At 36.5% G+C, this 18,598-nt stretch overlaps 1 protein-coding gene across 1 annotated transcript in view; it reads left to right on the top strand.

The window, feature by feature from the left end:
• Positions 1-3,780, top strand: part of LOC138692028 (zinc finger protein 235-like) — a 28,658-nt gene extending 24,878 nt beyond the window's left edge. The window contains exon 6 of the mRNA XM_069814837.1: positions 3,011-3,780. The gene's annotated coding sequence lies outside the window, so the exon portion shown is untranslated. The remainder of the gene's footprint in view (positions 1-3,010) is intronic.
• Positions 3,781-18,598: the final 14,818 nt, after the last annotated feature.

Here is an 18,598-nt window from a genome sequence, read left to right as displayed (position 1 = left end):
CCTAACCTTTATTAACCTAACTTAACATCATATGATACTACACACCTAATCTAACGTAACATTTATTAACCTAACTTAACATCATCTCTCATATGATACTACACACCAAATCTAACCTAACCTTTATTAACCTAACTTAACATCATATGATACTACACACCTAATCTAACCTTACATTTATTAACCTAACTTAACATCATATAATACTACACACCTAATCTAACCTAACATTTATTAACCTAACTTAACATCATCTCTCATATGATACTACACACCAAATCTAACCTAACCTTTATTAACCTAACTTAACATCATATGATACTACACACCTAATCTAACCTAACATTTATTAACCTAACTTAACATCATATGATACTACACACCAAATCTAACCTAACCTTTATTAACCTAACTTAACATCATAAGATACTACACACCTAATCTAACCTTACATTTATTAACCTAACTTAACATCATATAATACTACACACCTAATCTAAGCTAACATTTATTAACCTAACATCATCTCTCATATGATACTACACACCAAATCTAACCTAACCTTTATTAACCTAACTTAACATCATATGATACTACACACCTAATCTAACCTAACATTTATTAACTTAACTTAACATCATCTCTCATATGATACTACACACCAAATCTAACCTAACGTTTATTAACCTAACTTAACATCATATGATACTACACACCTAATCTAACCTAACATTTATTAACCTAACTTAACATCATATGATACTACACACCAAATCTAACCTAACCTTTATTAACCTAACTTAACATCATATGATACTACACACCTAATCTAACCTTACATTTATTAACCTAACTTAACATCATATAATACTACACACCTAATCTAAGCTAACATTTATTAACCTAACATCGTCTCTCATATGATACTACACACCAAATCTAACCTAACCTTTATTAACCTAACTTAACATAATATGATACTACACACCTAATCTAACCTAACATTTATTAACTTAACTTAACATCATCTCTCATATGATACTACACACCAAATCTAACCTAACCTTTATTAACCTAACTTAACATCATATGATACTACACACCTAATCTAAACTAACCTTTATTAACCTAACTTAACATCATCTCTCATATGATACTACACACCAAATCTAACCTAACTTAACATCATCTCTCATATGATACTACACACTAATCTAACCTCTCATATAATACTGCACACTTAATCTAACCTAACCTTTATTAACTTAACGTCATCTCGATATGATACTACACACCTAATTTAACCTCTCATATAATACTACACACCTAATCTAACATCTCATATAATACTATACACTTAATCTAACCTAATCTAACGTCTGGCAATATTACAGATCTAACCTAACCTCTAACAATACTACACACCCAATCTAACTTAATCTCTGACAATGCTACACACCTAGTCTAACCTAATCTCTAACAATACTACACACCTACTCTAACCTAACCTCTGACAATACTACACACTTAGTCTAACGTCTCATATAATACTACACACCTAATCTAACCTAATCTCTGACAATACTACACATCTAATCTAACCTAATCTCTGACAATACTACACATCTAATCTAACCTAATCTCTAACAATACTACACCTAATCTAACCTAACCTCCGACAATACTACACATCTACTCTAACCTAACCTAACCTCTGACAATACTACACGCTTAGTCTAACGTCTCATATAATACTACACCCCTAATATAACCTAACCTAATCTCTGACAATACTACACATCTAATCTAACTAACATAACCTCTGAAAACACTACACGGCTAGCCACACTAGTGGAGTAACGGTTAGCGCGTCTGGCCGCGAAACCAAGTGGCCCGGGTCCGAATCTCGGTCGGAGCACGTTACGTGGTTTTCCCTCCACCCAATTTGATCAAATGCTGGATAAATTTCACTGCTGTATCCCGGACTCATTTCACCAGCATTATCACCTTCATCTCATTCAGACGCTAAATAATCTAAGATGTTGATACAGCGTCGTAAAATAATCTACTTAAAAATTACACACCTAATCAAATCTAACCTCTGACAATAGTACACACCTAATCTAACCTATCATAATACTACACACCTAACCTAACCTAACCTCTGACAATACTGTACACCTAATCTAACCTATCCTAATCTCTACGCACCTTGTGTAACTTAACAGTTAACCTAACCCAACCTCTGAGATAGTACACACCTCATCTATCCTAACCTAACCCGTCACATAATACTATACACGTAATCTAAAGCGTCACATAATACTACATACCTGTTGTAATATTACACACTTAATTAGACAATTAGAAACGTGTTAATATCTTCAATTTGATTAAATAAATTTATAGCCTATGTTTATGAATTAATGAACCTATATTATATTTGTATTCTATAATTTTGGAAAAAATATATAGTCCTACTTTTCACGTGCGATATTATTCTTCTCTAGTGTTAATATTATATTATATAATTATATTGCCACTGTAATTTAAATTTTAGTTCCTATTTTATTTTACTTACTTATTTTTATCATTATTATTTTTTATTTTCTATATTTCTCTTATATTAATATTGTATTATATAATTTCTATAACTGTAAATTTAATTCTCTTTCCTATTTTATTTTATTTTATATTCTCTTATATGCCTATTAATATTATATCTGAACTGCGACCGAACACGAGCGCTGCTCATTCGGTCTCAAATTTTGTTAATACTACTGTATCTCCTTTTTTTATATTGTTTATATTATTTTATTTCTATTTCTCTTGTTTGTTTGTAATTATATTCTTTATTCTGTATATTTAAATTTAAATAAATAAATAAAATAAACCGAATCTAACCTAACCATCCACATAATACAGACTTAATGTAACCTAAGCTAACTTGTAACATAATACTACACGCGTGTTATAACATTCCTCACGTTTAGCTTCATTTCGTTTGCAGATATTGGTATTCTCGCTACACGGCGTGTCTGGAGTCATCTAGTGAAGAGGATCGTGATGGCGAGGAGAAAATGTGGCTCTCTCTGAATTACATTTACTGCGTCGTTAAGTGTGTGTTCTGTGCAACAATGAATGTGTTATTGTAGTGATAATGCCATAAATATAGTGAAGTAAGAATTGAAAAGTGTTGCGGCTGTGATGAAAGTGTTGAAAATTGGTTTCCAGCGCCACATTTGCAGTGATAAAAGTGTACAATACTCGTGACATTGGCGAGTGGATGATCTACCTGCAACTTTTAAGGTGAGATAATATAGTATAGGCTAAGGTATCGTTTCAGTTGCAAATTCTATGGTGCAAACCAAATACGATCTTATTAGCGTCGAGATGTTAGGGATGCTAGTTATGAAGATGAAGCCGAGAATGGCCATGTAGGCCTAATTACTTGTCATTGGCTTTACTGTTTGGAAAAATTAAAAAAAAAAAAAAAAGGTCCGAAACAGATAATCCACACAAATGCGTATCGAGACCCAAAGAATAATAAAATAAAATTTAAAGTATTTTTTACAAAGTTTCGCATTCCAGAACTATTTTTTGGCATTATTCCCTCGCTCTCCATTTGGACGACATAACCATAGTCTGTACAATATTATTTCATGAGCCCTGTAAATTTATAAAAGACAACTCAGCTGATGATGTCCACTAATTAATATCAATTTTCTCTTTATTTTGCAGTAAGTAAGTATTTACCCAAGTTTTATATATATATATATATATATATATATATATATATATATATATATATATATATATATATATGACGAAATGACGTCAAATTCACGAACACACAGGTTAAATTATTACTAATAAAAAGCTGTATATACAGGGTGTTTCAGAAAGACTTTGACAAACCTTGGGGTCATGTTCGTCACACCAGAACAAGGAAAAAAGTTCATATAAACATATATAACCTACAACTATTCGTCTGCTGTACTTCGTAAGGAATGGATGTATTGTTGCTGTAATGACTAAGGAGCGGATTCCTATGTAATTAAATATTATTTTTGCGTGTGATAAAACACAATTAACAAAGTTAAAAATTCCGAACATAAAGTTTCAAGTTCAAAACCCGAATTTTATTTCACATAAAAACACATATTTTCATAAAAAATTATGTAAATACATATTTTCAGGAAATCTATTATAAACACATAAATCTTGGAGTTTTTTTACTTAAATAATTTTTTTATAAGAACTTTTAAACATTTTAAAACTAAATCATTATGTCACTCAGAAGTGCTTTATCTTTTTAAGAATTCTTGGTTGCTTCGTGTTTCTAAGCGCTGTGTGGTGTATCCGCGATCCATTTTTGTATCGCCTCAAGTTCTGAGAACTGCTAGGCAGCATATCAGTGTTATTATTAGAGAATAAATTAACATGGACAAGGAGGAGAGATCTTGCAACACATAATTAGGAATGTTTATTGTTGCTGAAGATGATTTAATTCCACGCTTTGTTTGTGAAACACAACAGATAAGAGCTCGGGTATGAACATATTTAATTTAAACAAATCTCTCCCCTCTCGCTCATGTCCATCAAGTAAGGCAATACGTCTTGTTATGATTCCCTCGGGCTTCGTCAGTCGATATCCTTCAACATATACTGAAAGATGGTTGTTTAAAAAACGATTTAGCTTTCCTATTATGAAATCTAAGCTTTTTGTGTGACACCATAAAGAAAACGCGAAATATCAAAAAACCTGTTGTCTGAAACAGGGAGGTGCGTGCCGTAGGAATTAAACTAGACTCGCTACCAGGTTCAGAAGCACAGTTATTTAGGGACAAATTGCAGAATGTGTTTCGGAAAAACAGTGGATATACTCGTAATGTGTAAAGTTGCTCAAGTATTGGAGGGTGTGCCTGTAGATGAAATTGACGGTGTTTGTGACATTCCTCTCTTTAAATATGCACGTCTGACGTCCTGTGATGTGGAAAGATCGTTTTCACAGTATAAGTCGTTGTTCAGAGATAATCGGCATGCATTTGTGATGGAGAATTTGGAGATGACCTTTGTTGTTACTGCAATTCTCGGCCAACTACTAGCACTCAAGTGTGGTTGGTGAGTACCTAGTAACATTTTTTTTCCAAGCTAGGTAAGGTATTTTTGTCATATTTAAAAAAAATATATATATTTTTTTATTTTTCGCAAATATTTTCGTACTTTTTAGCACATGAAAAATAAATATATTTAAATTTTTTAGCACATAAAAATCCGCTCCCTAGTAATGACACATGTTGATGTGGACTGTAATTTAAGGAGGCCTAGTGAAGTTTTATAGAAAGATTCAGGTGCAAATTTCTGTGCAGTGACTGTTAGGGATCCTTGGACCACACAAATAAGAAAGCACTTTAGCAAATACCTTACTATAATAATACTGTATACTAGCAGCATTGACAAGTGCGAAATCTCGCGGACCTGACGTCTAACAGAGCAGTGTGAATTACGCCCACAAATACAAACAATATTATAGCGGTTACGGGAATTTTGTTTGAAACGTGAGGTACTAATGCAGAATACTTGGGTTGGATAAAAAGTAATAGCAACAGTTCGATATTTCTGACATGGCTTTATTCACAGGGGTACAAAATTTACGTACCTTCTATATAGTCGCCCCCTTATTTATTACCTTTTGCCAAATGTTTGGAAGGCGTCGTACACCATCAGCGTGTCCATCTTTGTTGATGTTCCGTATTGACCGCCCTATAGCATGGATAAGTTCATCTCTGGTATTGTACCGGGTCCCTCGCAGTGGTTCTTTCACTTTGGTGAAGAGATCGTAATCGCATGGACTCATATCGGGTGAGTACGGTGGATGTTCCAGAATCTCCCATTGCCAGCAACGCAAGAGGTCCTTGACAGCAGCAGCGGTGTGACTCCTTGCATTATCATGAAGAATGATGGGATTCTGTACCACCAAGTGTCGTCGTTTTCTCCTGAGGGCTGGACGAAGGTGGTGCTGCAGAAATCTGCAGTAGTCGCGTCTGCCATCTGCCTTGGAGGTACAGCGTGGTGCAGCATTACCCCATCAGTGTCATACGCCACAATGAACATCACCTTCACAGCACTTTGTGTAGGGCGCACTCTCTTCGGACGAGAAGAACCATTTGATTGATGTTTCAAGTTTGGCTAGTTCGTATGAGCGAGCCCAGTTTTCGTCCATAGCGACGATTCGTCCAAGAAAATCGTCATCTTTCCTTTGGTACCGGTCCAACAAGGCCTGTGCGTCTGCATAGCGGTGCCATTGTTAAACCTCGGAAATTTCATGGGGTATCCAACGCCCTGTAATTTTGCGGTGACCCAGAATGTCTTGCAGAATGTGGAGCACAGTTTTGTGACATAGTCCGACTTCCACTGCTAACTCACGCGCAGTCCATCGGCGATCAGCATCCAAGAGTGAAGCAAGGAATTGAACTGTGTTGTCCTCCATGCGGAGTCGTCCTGAACGGCCTTCCCGGAATGCTTTAACCCATTGTGCCACTGTGCAATATGGCAACGCTGCATCGGCACATGCTTCACGCAGTCCCTGCAAACATTCTTGCGTACTACGACCTCGTGCCACTTCAATTTTGATCCAGGAACATTGCTCTAGTTTTGTAAACGTGGTCTTAGGGCACTCGCACTATCCCTATGAAAGTCGACGTTGTACACACTGCAGTAGATTGACAGAGTACTGTCTCCGCTGGCTGCACTAACTCATCTAAGAGTCCTTGTTCATGTCCACACAGCTGGCAGCTCTCGAACGCACCATCGTCACGTGACAGCAGTGTTGCCATAACGTTTTATCCAACCTATGTAGTATATGAGAGACTGAAGAAATTTTGTGGGGTATTTTAATATAATATCGAAGCTGAATATTATGATAATTAATAAGCAAAATTTGAGGGAAAAAAATCGATCTGAAAATGTTCCGTATTTTCCAACTTCGTAGATGCCTGCTACTTTTTTCACATCATGACTGCTAAATATTTAAGTTGGAACACAATATTTTTTCGGACATGCGGCATACCAAATACTGGGCTGCATATATGTACTTGATAGGCCTATGTGATTAAATTAAAATAAATTCTTAATTGTTCTAGAAATAAAAATAGATTAATGTAATTCAGTTTTAAAAATCAAATAAACAATTAAATATGTTCTGAATACCATGTGAACTGTATTTAATTGTAAATGAATGCAACCTGTAGTTATATGAAAAAATAGTTCACTTATTTTAAAACACCAATAAAGTAACGCATTTGAAGAAATTGTACAAGATAGCAATATAACGTCTTATTCTTTTATAACCCAGCTAATAACTTATTTATAAAATATTGAAACATTTGCAGACTTATCAGGTGTTATCAGTAGGAACATTTTGAAATGATATACACTTATTGCAACATTCATAAAAAACTGGATTTAAGGAATTTCAGAAGTATGCCGATGAAATGTTGGAAAGTATACGAACATTTAAATTATTTAGCCTACAACAAATTTACAAGTGCATTACCTTTGTTATATTAAAAGGAAACTCTTGGGCAACACAGAGACGAAGGCATTAAGCCTACTAAAGAATGTTGCTCACCTATGTTTCATGACCACTAGAAATGGAAAATACGATTTGGAGCAATTTCTAAAGCCGTAATTGTAGCAGATATAAACAGCACACATATAATTCCTGATATTTTAATTTAGCTCTGATTAATAGAACCATATTTACAATATTAGGAACAATCTCTATTTCAGTTGATTACAGCTTGCTTCATGGGTTTCGCTATGCCCTGTCATCTAGGTAGCAGCACCAGTGCCATTTGCAGTGGCTGATATTATTATAGTAAGGTAGTTGCTATTAGTATCATTGAAGGAGAGATTATTCTCGCAGGAGGTCGTACTTCGATTGATTGATTGTTTGTTTGTTTATTCAATTCATTACCATTTAGCCTACATGAATGTACACGTCATTACAAAGTTTTTAAAAATACAGTTTAGGTTAAAACAATTAAAATATCGTATAGATTAAAAATACATTTAGTAGTATCATCATATTGATAGCCGTCCAAATTTTGGATTAAGATATCGGCATCCTCATAAATTCAAATGAACAAGAAAATTTTTTTTTTTAGTTGGCTATTTAACGACGCTGTATCAACTACTAGGTTATTTAGCGTCGATGAGATTGGTGATAGCGAGATGATATTTGGCGAGATGAGGCCGAGGATTCGCCATAGATTACCTTGCATTCACATTACGGTTGGGGAAAACCTCGGAAAAAACCAAACCAGGTAATCAGCCCAAGCGGGGATCGAACCCACGCCCGAACGCAACTTCAGATCGGCAGGCAAGCGCCTTAACCGACTGAGCCACGCCGGTGGCTAGAAAAAAAAAATGTAAATTAATGTTAGAAATATGCATAAAAAAATGATCTGCAACAAGATGTGGTAGCTATGAATATGATAAGAATTTATTGAAAAATAAATAATATACAGTGATATATTATAAAAAAGATTAGAGATGGTGATTGATGTGTTCAATGAAGATTTTAAAATAGTAGATGCAATTGTCTGAGGAGTCTTTTCAGGAACCTTTAATTTTCTGAGAATCTCCAATTGATGTAAATTTGGAAATTGTTCCTCGCGCACCAAACATAAGTCCAATGACATTCCAATCCTTCTTTTTTTACTTGGTTATTTAGCGTCGCTGTATCAACTACGAGGTTATTTAGCGTCGAAGGAATTGGTGATAGCGATATATTTCGCGAGATGAGGCCGAGGATTCACCATAGATTACCTGATATTTCCCTTTTGGTTGATGAAAACCTCGGAAAAAACCCAACCAGGTAATCAGCCCAAGTGGGAATCGAACCCGTGCCCGAGCGGAACTCCAGATCGGCAAGCTAGCACCTTAACCGACCGAGCTTTATGCCGGTGGCTTCCAATCTTGAATATTTATTTATATTTATGACTGAGATCATCACACCATGGAAAGTAAATAGCACACTTCTCTTCATGTACCTGCTTAGGTTGATCTTCATTAGTTTAAACGTAATTAACACATCTAATAGTGTTACATTTATTGTAATTTAAGAATTTTTTTAAAGTATAAAAAGATGTGTCAGTTAAAATCTGTTTCGCCTTCACTTTGAATTTTGTGTAAGGTAAAGTTTGCATCTCCAGTGGTGACTTATTAAAACACATAATGCCATTATGAGCAGGCGATTTTTCATATTTCCTAAGTTTATGATATTCGATAATGACCATTATGGATGATAAATTCTTGATGATTATGAATTCTTGTATTTATTCTCATTCTGTTTAAAGAAAATTAAACATTTATAATTATAAATGAATGTAGATGTTTAAAGTTCATGATGTTTAAAATAAGGTTTACATGAGTCAGCATTCTTTAATTTAAAAATGATTTGTATAATTATTTTTTAGCAATAAACATCCTGTTTGCAAAAATCTGTGAGAAGATTAGAATATTATTAATTTCTTGAATCACTTAATATCTCATGCTCGGCCAACTGTTTCACATCCAGTCATATTGGTATTGGACAATCACAAAAGTCACATCTGTTCCTATAATTTGCCGAATAAAGGAAGCTGGAGAAATTTTAGTAATGTTTCCTCCACACACGACATAGAAGATTCAACCACAGGACTGCACAGTTTATGGTGTTAGGGGAAGTTGGTCGTTAGCGCATCCAAAATAATGGTAAAAATAGCCTATCTTCAAGCAGTCATAAATGTAATACTATTTATCAGAGCTCTTCCTTTTTCAGTGATATATTTATACACATTAAGCTTTAGAATAAAAAAAAGAATGGTTACTCTAGAGTAAATCTTTATCCTTAAAATAATTTTTGAATTTAAATATTATGTTTTTATAAATTCACTATATGCCTGAGATCAGGTGCACTCTATCCACTTAATATAGCACACATTGAATTGAAATTTTAGCCACTTACTGCTAATAGATACTAAAACACACTCTACTAAAATTATTAATATATCTATAATATTTTGGTCATAGGGCTCATACCAATCTTCATCGTCAATTTTTTATTATTATTTATTGACAGTTATAATTGGTATAAGCCCTGTGACCATAATATTACAGATACACTCATAATTTTAGTAAGGTATGTTTTAGTATCTGTTAGCAGTAAGTGGCTAAAATTTCAATTCAATATGTGCTATGATAAATGAATAGAGCGTACCTGATCTCAGGCATGTACTGAATTTATCAAAAAAATTATGTTTAAATTAAAAAATTAAGGGTAAAGATTTACTCTAGAGTAACCATTCTTTTATAATTTTAAAGCTTTTTATGTGCACACATCACTGAAAAATGAAAGACCTCTGATAAATAGTATTATGTTTATGACTGTTTGAAGATAGGCTATTTTTACCATTATTTTGCACGCGATAACGACTAACTCTCCTTAAATAGACCCATTACAGTAGAGTGGTCTCTAATTATATGATATCTCCAGGAACTGCAGGTAAACCCGTAACTATATACGATGTTGCAAGGATAGGAGGAGAAGCATTCACTGCTGCTTTTATGCCTGCCAATATTATCAGTGGTTTCAGAGTGTGTAATATAACGACCATGAATTCTTACCATCTGAAGTCAGTAAGAGTCATTCACAACCTCTTTTAGATTCTAACAATGAATCAATTGGCAACACAAATGTTGATTATTACGTTCCCTCGACCTCTGAAACCAGCCAAAACAAATCTGAAAGAATGTCTCCATCCGGTGAGTTAACCTTCCCTAATGCTCCTCCCGAGAAAGGATTAATTCATAATCCTAAAAAGGGAAAGACACATGTTTCAACAGATACGCCAGAGTGAACCGGGATAGAAGAAAGAAAGAGAAAGTTGAGTGAGAAGAGAAATTTGATGGATAAAAACGGAAGAAGTTGAAGCCACAAACTCTGTTTCCAGTAGATAATTCAGAAGAGACTGCAGATGAGCCAGAGAATGTGCTGGTGGTAATGAATTCAGTGGCGAAGCTTCAGGGTAGGGAGGGTAAGCTGAGGTTTTCCAAACATTTTCGAAGAAGGAACAAGATCAATTTAGAATTTAGTTAATTAAAAACAGGAGCGTTTCCGTGTTTTGTTTACCTTTTAGCGACGTATAGCATGGCCTATATCACCGTGTAGCCCAGCTTACCTAAAAATTTTGTCATGCTTCGCTACTGCTATTGATAATGATGAAGATGCCATTTCAACTATAAACGACACAGTTGATTGCTCGAGCGAATTTAGAAGAAATAAGAGAAGAAGATTTTGTTCTTATTCGTGTGGCAGGAAAGGGAGACTATAAATATTTTGTAGGTAGAATTTGTAAGAAGATTTGTGGAACAGAATTTGCAATTCAGTATCTAAAGAAGCCATGTATTGTGGGTCCTTATCACCATGGTAGCCACGTTCTCAGGTTGCGGATAGAGGAGACGGCCTCCAGATATGGATGGTAGCTGCAAATATATTGAATAAGCAGTCATTGACTGCCGATGAGGGGTGGTCCTCCAGTTTGGGGGTTGGACGAAGAGCTAACAACACATGACCGTAAAAAATAGGTTGTTACGGAACCCCAAAATAAACCTCGGAATGGTACTAATTCTTTGGCACAAACACAGCTTTATGAGGGGTGACCAGAATATTGTACGAAATGGAAATATAAAAGTTGAAAACTTATCCCTTGAAGAGGTGGAAAAATTCAAATATCTTGGAGCAACAGTAACACACATAAATGACAGTCGGTAGGATACTAACCGCAGAACAAATATGGGAAATGCCTGTTATTATTCGGATAAGAGCTTTTGTCATCCAGTATGCTCTCAAAAAAAAAAATGCTAGAATTTATAAAGCAGTTATATTACCGGTTGTTCTTTATGGTTGTAAAACTTGGACTCTCACTTTGAGAGAGGAACAGAGGTTAAGAGTGTTTGAGAATAAAGTGCTTAGGAAAATGTTTTGGGCCAAGAGGTGTAAGGTTACAGGAGAATGAAGAAAGTTATGCAATGCAGAACTGCATGGATTGTATTCTTCACCTGACATAATTAAGAACATTAAATCCAGATGTTTGAGATGAGCAGTGCATGTAGCATATATGGACGAATCCAGAAATGTATATACAGTGTTAGTTGGGGGACTGAAGTGAAAAAGACCTTTGGAGAGGCCGAGATGTAGATGTGAGGGTAATATTAAAATGGATTTGAGGGCATAGGGATATGATTGTACAGACTGGATTAATCTTGCTCAGGATAGGGTTATTTTACGACGCTGTATCAACATCTAGGTTATTTAGCGTCTGAATGAAATGAAGGTGATAATGCCGGTGAAATGAATCTGGGGTCCAGCACTGAAAGTTACCCAGCATTTGCTCCTATTGGGTTGAGGGAAAACCCCGGAAAAAACCTCAACCAGGTAACTTGCCCCGACCGGGATTCGAACGCGCTGACCATTACTCCACAGGTGTGGACCTCAGGATAGGGACTGATGGTAGGCTTATGTGAGGGCGGCAATGAACCTCTGGTTCCTTAAAAGCCATAAGTAAGTATCTAAAGAAATTTACTAAATGTGACAATTTTTTTTTTTTACACAATGAACAATCAGACATTTCTGTCCTTCCTTCAGAGAATACTGTGATCAAATTTCACTCTCCTTCCCAAATAAAAGGTTGAAGCCCAAGGGACACTAAGAAATATGTTTTCAAAATGTCATTTGAAGGATATGCCTTTGAATAATAAGAAATTCATTTAATTGGGAAGTCTCATATTGTTTTGTGTCAAGAAAATTGAGAATTAATACTAGAATTTAAATGTAGCAACTTTATCACTTTTGTTATTACATTAAATTTAAAGGCAAACCTTATCATTAATCATTACAAAACAGGAAATTGTCTCTATTTTATATGATTATAAACTTAAGAAAAATTCCTATTAGTTATATTAACATAATGTTGAACCATGTCGCAAGGTACATCACCCTTGTGTATCTAGGGAGACTACTGTATGTAGCACTTTAGAAAAATTAAAACATATGTACAAGAAAATATTTAATTGAAACCTTATTTTTTCTTAAGATACTTTACACGTCAAATATATTGTTGTTAATAAAAAAAGTTAAAAAAACTGTTGTGTACCTCAATTTTCGATGCCCGTGCGTCCTACTTTAAATGGTTCAAACCTACCCGCGCGAACGACAGTCTCTGTTTTCTCTAAGAAAGCATGTTGGCTCGTTTTTCCCTCTTATGAGGGAGAAAGCAAAGATCACGCGGCGACGAGTAACGTTGGCAGTAGAAATACCCCCAGGCACTGTGACGTGAACCCACGCTAGCACCCCAAACAAAGAAGAGCTTAGTGACGTCAGCTCCGAGAGGGGTATATAAGAAGGCCCAGCGGCCGAGAGCGGCAGACTGGTCAGACGGGGGTTAGCTAGCAGCTGCCCTCGTCCAGTGCTCACTCCTCTCGCTTAGGCGCAGAGACTTGCACTCGACGTTCTGGACAGCTCGGCTCCTCAGCTCCGCGCATGCGCTGTTAGCTCTTCAGTTATATCGTCACGATTGCTCGTATTTTCGCAATGTATTTGTCTACGATTATTGAATACATTTTTACTGTTACATAGTTATATTCTATTCTATTATATTCTATTTAACATGTGTCATTAAATATTAAATATTATATCTAACATTAAAAACGCGAGAAAATATTTTATCTGTTCTCATATTTCTCCAACCCTTTTAGAATGGCTATCAAAGACGATATTTATAGGCAGCTAATTGAAAATATAAAGAATTACGGAACCAAGACCAGTGATAACCAAATGCATGCAGTTTATGCAAATTCAACATTCAAAATAAGTCACTTATTGACTTTTTCTCTATTTCACACCATAACATTATGAACTTAGTTGTAAATGTTTAATTTGTGGCAGTTAAATCTATGGTAGGCGGTTCATATCAGTGATCACTGATCTAAACGTTTAGTATTTAGATTACTCACCTTCAATTTAGCAGAAGTCGTGAACACTGAAGTAGGTTACGATATATGACTCTTCTTAATGACATCAGTCACTGTTTTAATCCATATTACAGTTAAGTCTTAATTGCACACTATCACTTTCACATCACACGTATTCCGTTTAAAATAATAAGGCCTATTTTTCATAACATCAATAATGATTATCTATTTACATAAAATGAGAGTTTTATTTTACACAGCCTGAACTATAAAACAGTTCTACACATCAGGAAATTGTGTATCTTCATTGCTTGTACCAGCACGTGACAGATGTCCAATTATAGTGTGGGCTGCAATAGTTTGAGTCTCTGCAGATGTGGGTTTTGGAACTACTTTATTATTTGATTTCTTTTTTCTAATCGTGAATCTTCGTTGAGGGTCAATTTTCTTCCTTGTGTCAATTTTTTTTGTCACATCTGGGAAACTTCTTGTGACATCTTGAACAGAATCCAACAACGGCACTATATTTTTTTAGCATTTTTCTAATTAAGACTACTTGATTAGGTTGTGTGACTTTGTCCAAAATAGAATGAAATTCATTTGAAACCTCCATTTTCATTTCCTCTATATTCACATTTTGAGATTTAAAGTTATCACCATTCCCTACATAATTTAAAATCGCATTTTTTTTCTTTCAATTTTGCCTCTTCTTCCTCCTCAATTTGAAGACCAGGGTTAGAAACAAACTCATCATCTTCATTAACCGATTCAGTCTTTGTGTGGGAAGTTCCTTTCGTCTCTATAGTGCTGCAAACCAAGTGTATATGTTTGCACATATTCCACTTTATACATGCATCAATACACGTACAATTAAATTTGTGTATGCATGCTTTGCAATACTCACAAATCAGGGTACAAGTACAAGATGGCTCAATTAGTGTCACAGTATACATTTCATTTGCCGACGATGAAAATACATTCCATGTATCTTGAGAAGAAACTGCAACACTTTCCGCACTCATAGACAGGGACTTTTTATGGCGCTCTCTTACATTTCGGAGTTGATTCGTTACTTTTCCCTTCTCGAGTACAATCAAACGGTCAAATAATTTGCGACTTATGAACCGCATTATAGCATGAATTGCTATGTCGAGTCTCTTTACCATTTTCCCTTTCAAAAACAGGTGTTTGACTATGCTATGAAGCCTTTCCAAATGCATGTTTGTGTTTATGCCGGCATTTTTTCTATAGCAATAGGCCCAAGCCTGACAGTTTTTTAGGTAATTGTTTTTTAAATATAGTCCAAAATCTTGCGTTTCTTCATCTGCGCACAGCTCATTGACCATGATAGGCAACATCATTTCGAACGCGTTTTCGTCTAATTCATTATGTAAAGCACAAATTTTAATATAGGCGTCTTTCTTCTTCTCTTCGTTCTTCATTTTATCTAGTCGTCTTTGCCACGCTCTTTTGACATGCCAGCTGCAAAACAACCTCTTTTCGCAGTCGCTCATTACGGTTTTCCAAGAATTGTAAAAGACTTCGGCCATGTCAGTCATCAATACCTTAGTGTCAATATGCCCTACTTTCTCTTTTACAGCCCTCAGAAACACGTCTAGACCGGTTTGGTCATTTCTGTTCGAAAAGTAAAATCCACATGGGAATCCTTGTCTCATGTCATCGAGAACTAGCAGTGTTGTCATTTCATAACTGTACGCGTTTGTTCCATGAGTAGAATCCATGCATATACAGTCAGTGCCATATTTTTTAAGTATCTCTGACTGTGCCTCTGTCATAATGCCCAGCATGAAATCCTCAGTTTTTAATTGAGGATATTCTGCCATATCCACTCCTTTGGGCTTATAGAGAATAACGCAACTTTTTTCGTCGTTTCTCCTTTCTTTCTCTACCCATGCCTCGACACTCAGCGCGTCATCAGAATGGCGTACAGAGTCGCTGTCTAAACAAAATTCTCTTATTATATTTCGTAAATCTTGCTTTGTAACAAGGTGTTTCCGCTTGATTTCATCTTCGACAGAACTCTGTACGTCATCTAAGATAGCTTCAAAAGGTACTTTCGCGGCTATTTTTGAAGCTATATTTTTTCTTTCACATGACGGTAAGGTCAAATGAGCTAGTTCCATTTTATGTCCCACATGGGTTATACAATGATTAACCCGCACACTTCCATCACTAAAAAATACTGCCTTAATTCTGGCAGGGCAATAAGCATTAATTTTTGACGATCCCTGTACTTTAATCTCTCTCTGTCTCTTGCCTGGAGATGAAACTTTACTTCTGTAATTTCCCGAACGGTGACATTGATAATAAACTATTTTTTTGTCTGCATACGTACTTCCAGATCGATTTTTGACATATGAAGCTGTTTCTTGCTCCTCGACACTTTTTTTCCATTCTTTGAAATGACTAGAATTTTCGAATTCTAGTTCGTTAGTTTGTAATTCTATATCATGCACTATGGGAAGGTGATCACTGAAGTCAGTAAATTTTTTGAATGTATTTACACATATAGCACACTTCAAAGCTGTAGTTCTGGACGATTCTTGGTCCGTACCAGAGTACCCAGAATGTATATTGTTGTAGTGTCTTTTTAAGTTGAATCTTTTACTAAAAGTCTTGTCACACAGTTCACACGTGAAACAATTAAATGTGGACATCTTGACAAATAAGAACGCTAAATAAGGCTATATACACACATACCCAACTATATATATATATATACCCACCACAATAACTACAATGAAACACGAAATGAAATGTTATAAAAATGAAACCATAAAAACATAGCACGAGACTCAAAACAAACTCAAACACAACCCGCCAGTGACAACTCCAGCAACGTAGTGGGAGTAAAGCCGAATTACGCATGCGCGGAGCAGAGGAGCCGAGCTGCCCAGAACGTCGAGTGAGACTTGCCTTTTGTTCGGACGTGTCTACACACGGCCACCACCCCAGGAACAGGGAGCCAGCCGCGCCCCTGTCTCCTGTATTCTTTCCTCCACCAGCCGAATCTTCTTCACTTCTTACGCACTTATTTTCTTCTCGCCTCGCCACAGGCCTCATCAGCACCTCCAACCCACACACTTCTCTCCCCTGATCACCCTTATCTCTCACCACCCTGACTTCGACTCCCCGCTTGTTCAATTAAACACAACCATCTCCTCAGAATCCCCCCCCCCTCTAGTGTCGGTAAGTCGCATAGTACGCTGTGTTGATCCTCCGAACGCTAGAGGTCACCATACCCCCCCCCCCAGTGTCGGTAAGTCGCATAGTACGCTGTGTTGATCCTCCGAACGCTAGGGGCCACCATTCCTCCCCCTCTTGGAGTCGGTAAGTCGCACAGTACGCTGTGTTTGATCCTTCGACCTAGAGAATCAACCATCATCCCGATTCCATCTCTCTCGTTATCCTGCCCACCCCACAACACACATGAAAGCAAGCCGATTTTCCCCAGGCACTCCCGTTACCCCTACCTACCTTTCATTCAAGTCGTACTTTACTATCACCCCTCATAACTCTCCTCGCATCGAAGCCTCAGGACGAATTTTCTAAACTATCAATTTCTATCACGACTCTCCCGTTACCCCTACCACAGGACTAGGAGGGAACCACAGTTATACTTTCTTTGTTAGCTATTTCTGTAATAAACAAATGTTACTTTGAAACAGTCTTTCCTTTAACCTTCACCACAGTTCCTTATCATTACCACACCCACAAGAGACAGCCATCTTGTCACGTCACTCCCGTTTCCCCTCCCCACCTCGACAACACGTCGGAGAGCGAAACGACCAGGAGTCCGGCGTACGACAAAACGTTATTACAAAATTTAAAAAAAAAAATTCAAATTAAAAAAAAACTGTTCCTAGGCACAACAGCTTCCTACTTTGTCCTTTCGCAGTGCCAGTGGAGCCGATTAAACTCAACAGGTGTGATGTTCAAATGTTAAGCCAAGAGGACCGGAAAAAAACGCTGGGAGTACGTTAGTATATTTCACGACGCTTTATCAACATCTCAGGTTATTTGGCATCTGAATGAGATGGTGATAATGCCGGTGAAATGAGTCCGGGGTCTAGCACCGATAGTTACTCAGCATTTGCTTGTATTGGGTTGAGGGAGAACCCCGGAAAAAACCTCAACTAGGTAACGCCCCAAGCCGGCAATCGAACCTGAGCCACCTGGTTTTGCGGCCAGACGCGCTAACCGTTACTCCACAGGTGTGGACTGGGAGCTCTAAGTCTTCAAAGTAAGAGGTATAATATAAATTGGCAGTGGAAGTGTAGTCGAGTGACTTCTGTCATGTAGCAGGCTATTGTATGAAGGTAAGCCAGGGCATGTATGTCGAAAATTTATGTTTGGAAAATTAGTGGAATCTTCATCGGGAAGAGGATATTGGTCCGTGGCCCATTTCATTTAGGACTCATCCCGACTTTTTGTCTTTGCACCTAAGGAAAAGGATGGAATAATCTTAGGCAAAATGAATTTCTAAATTGTGTATCTAAATAATAATGTTGAGATCACTGGGCATATTAATCCAGAAGTCTATGTGTCACGGCCTTCT

This window comes from Periplaneta americana, chromosome 16 (assembly GCF_040183065.1).
Source record: "Periplaneta americana isolate PAMFEO1 chromosome 16, P.americana_PAMFEO1_priV1, whole genome shotgun sequence".
NCBI classification, from domain to species: Eukaryota; Metazoa; Arthropoda; class Insecta; order Blattodea; family Blattidae; genus Periplaneta; species Periplaneta americana.
Note: the sequence above shows the minus strand (reverse complement) of the source record. Positions and strands in the feature narration are given on the sequence as shown.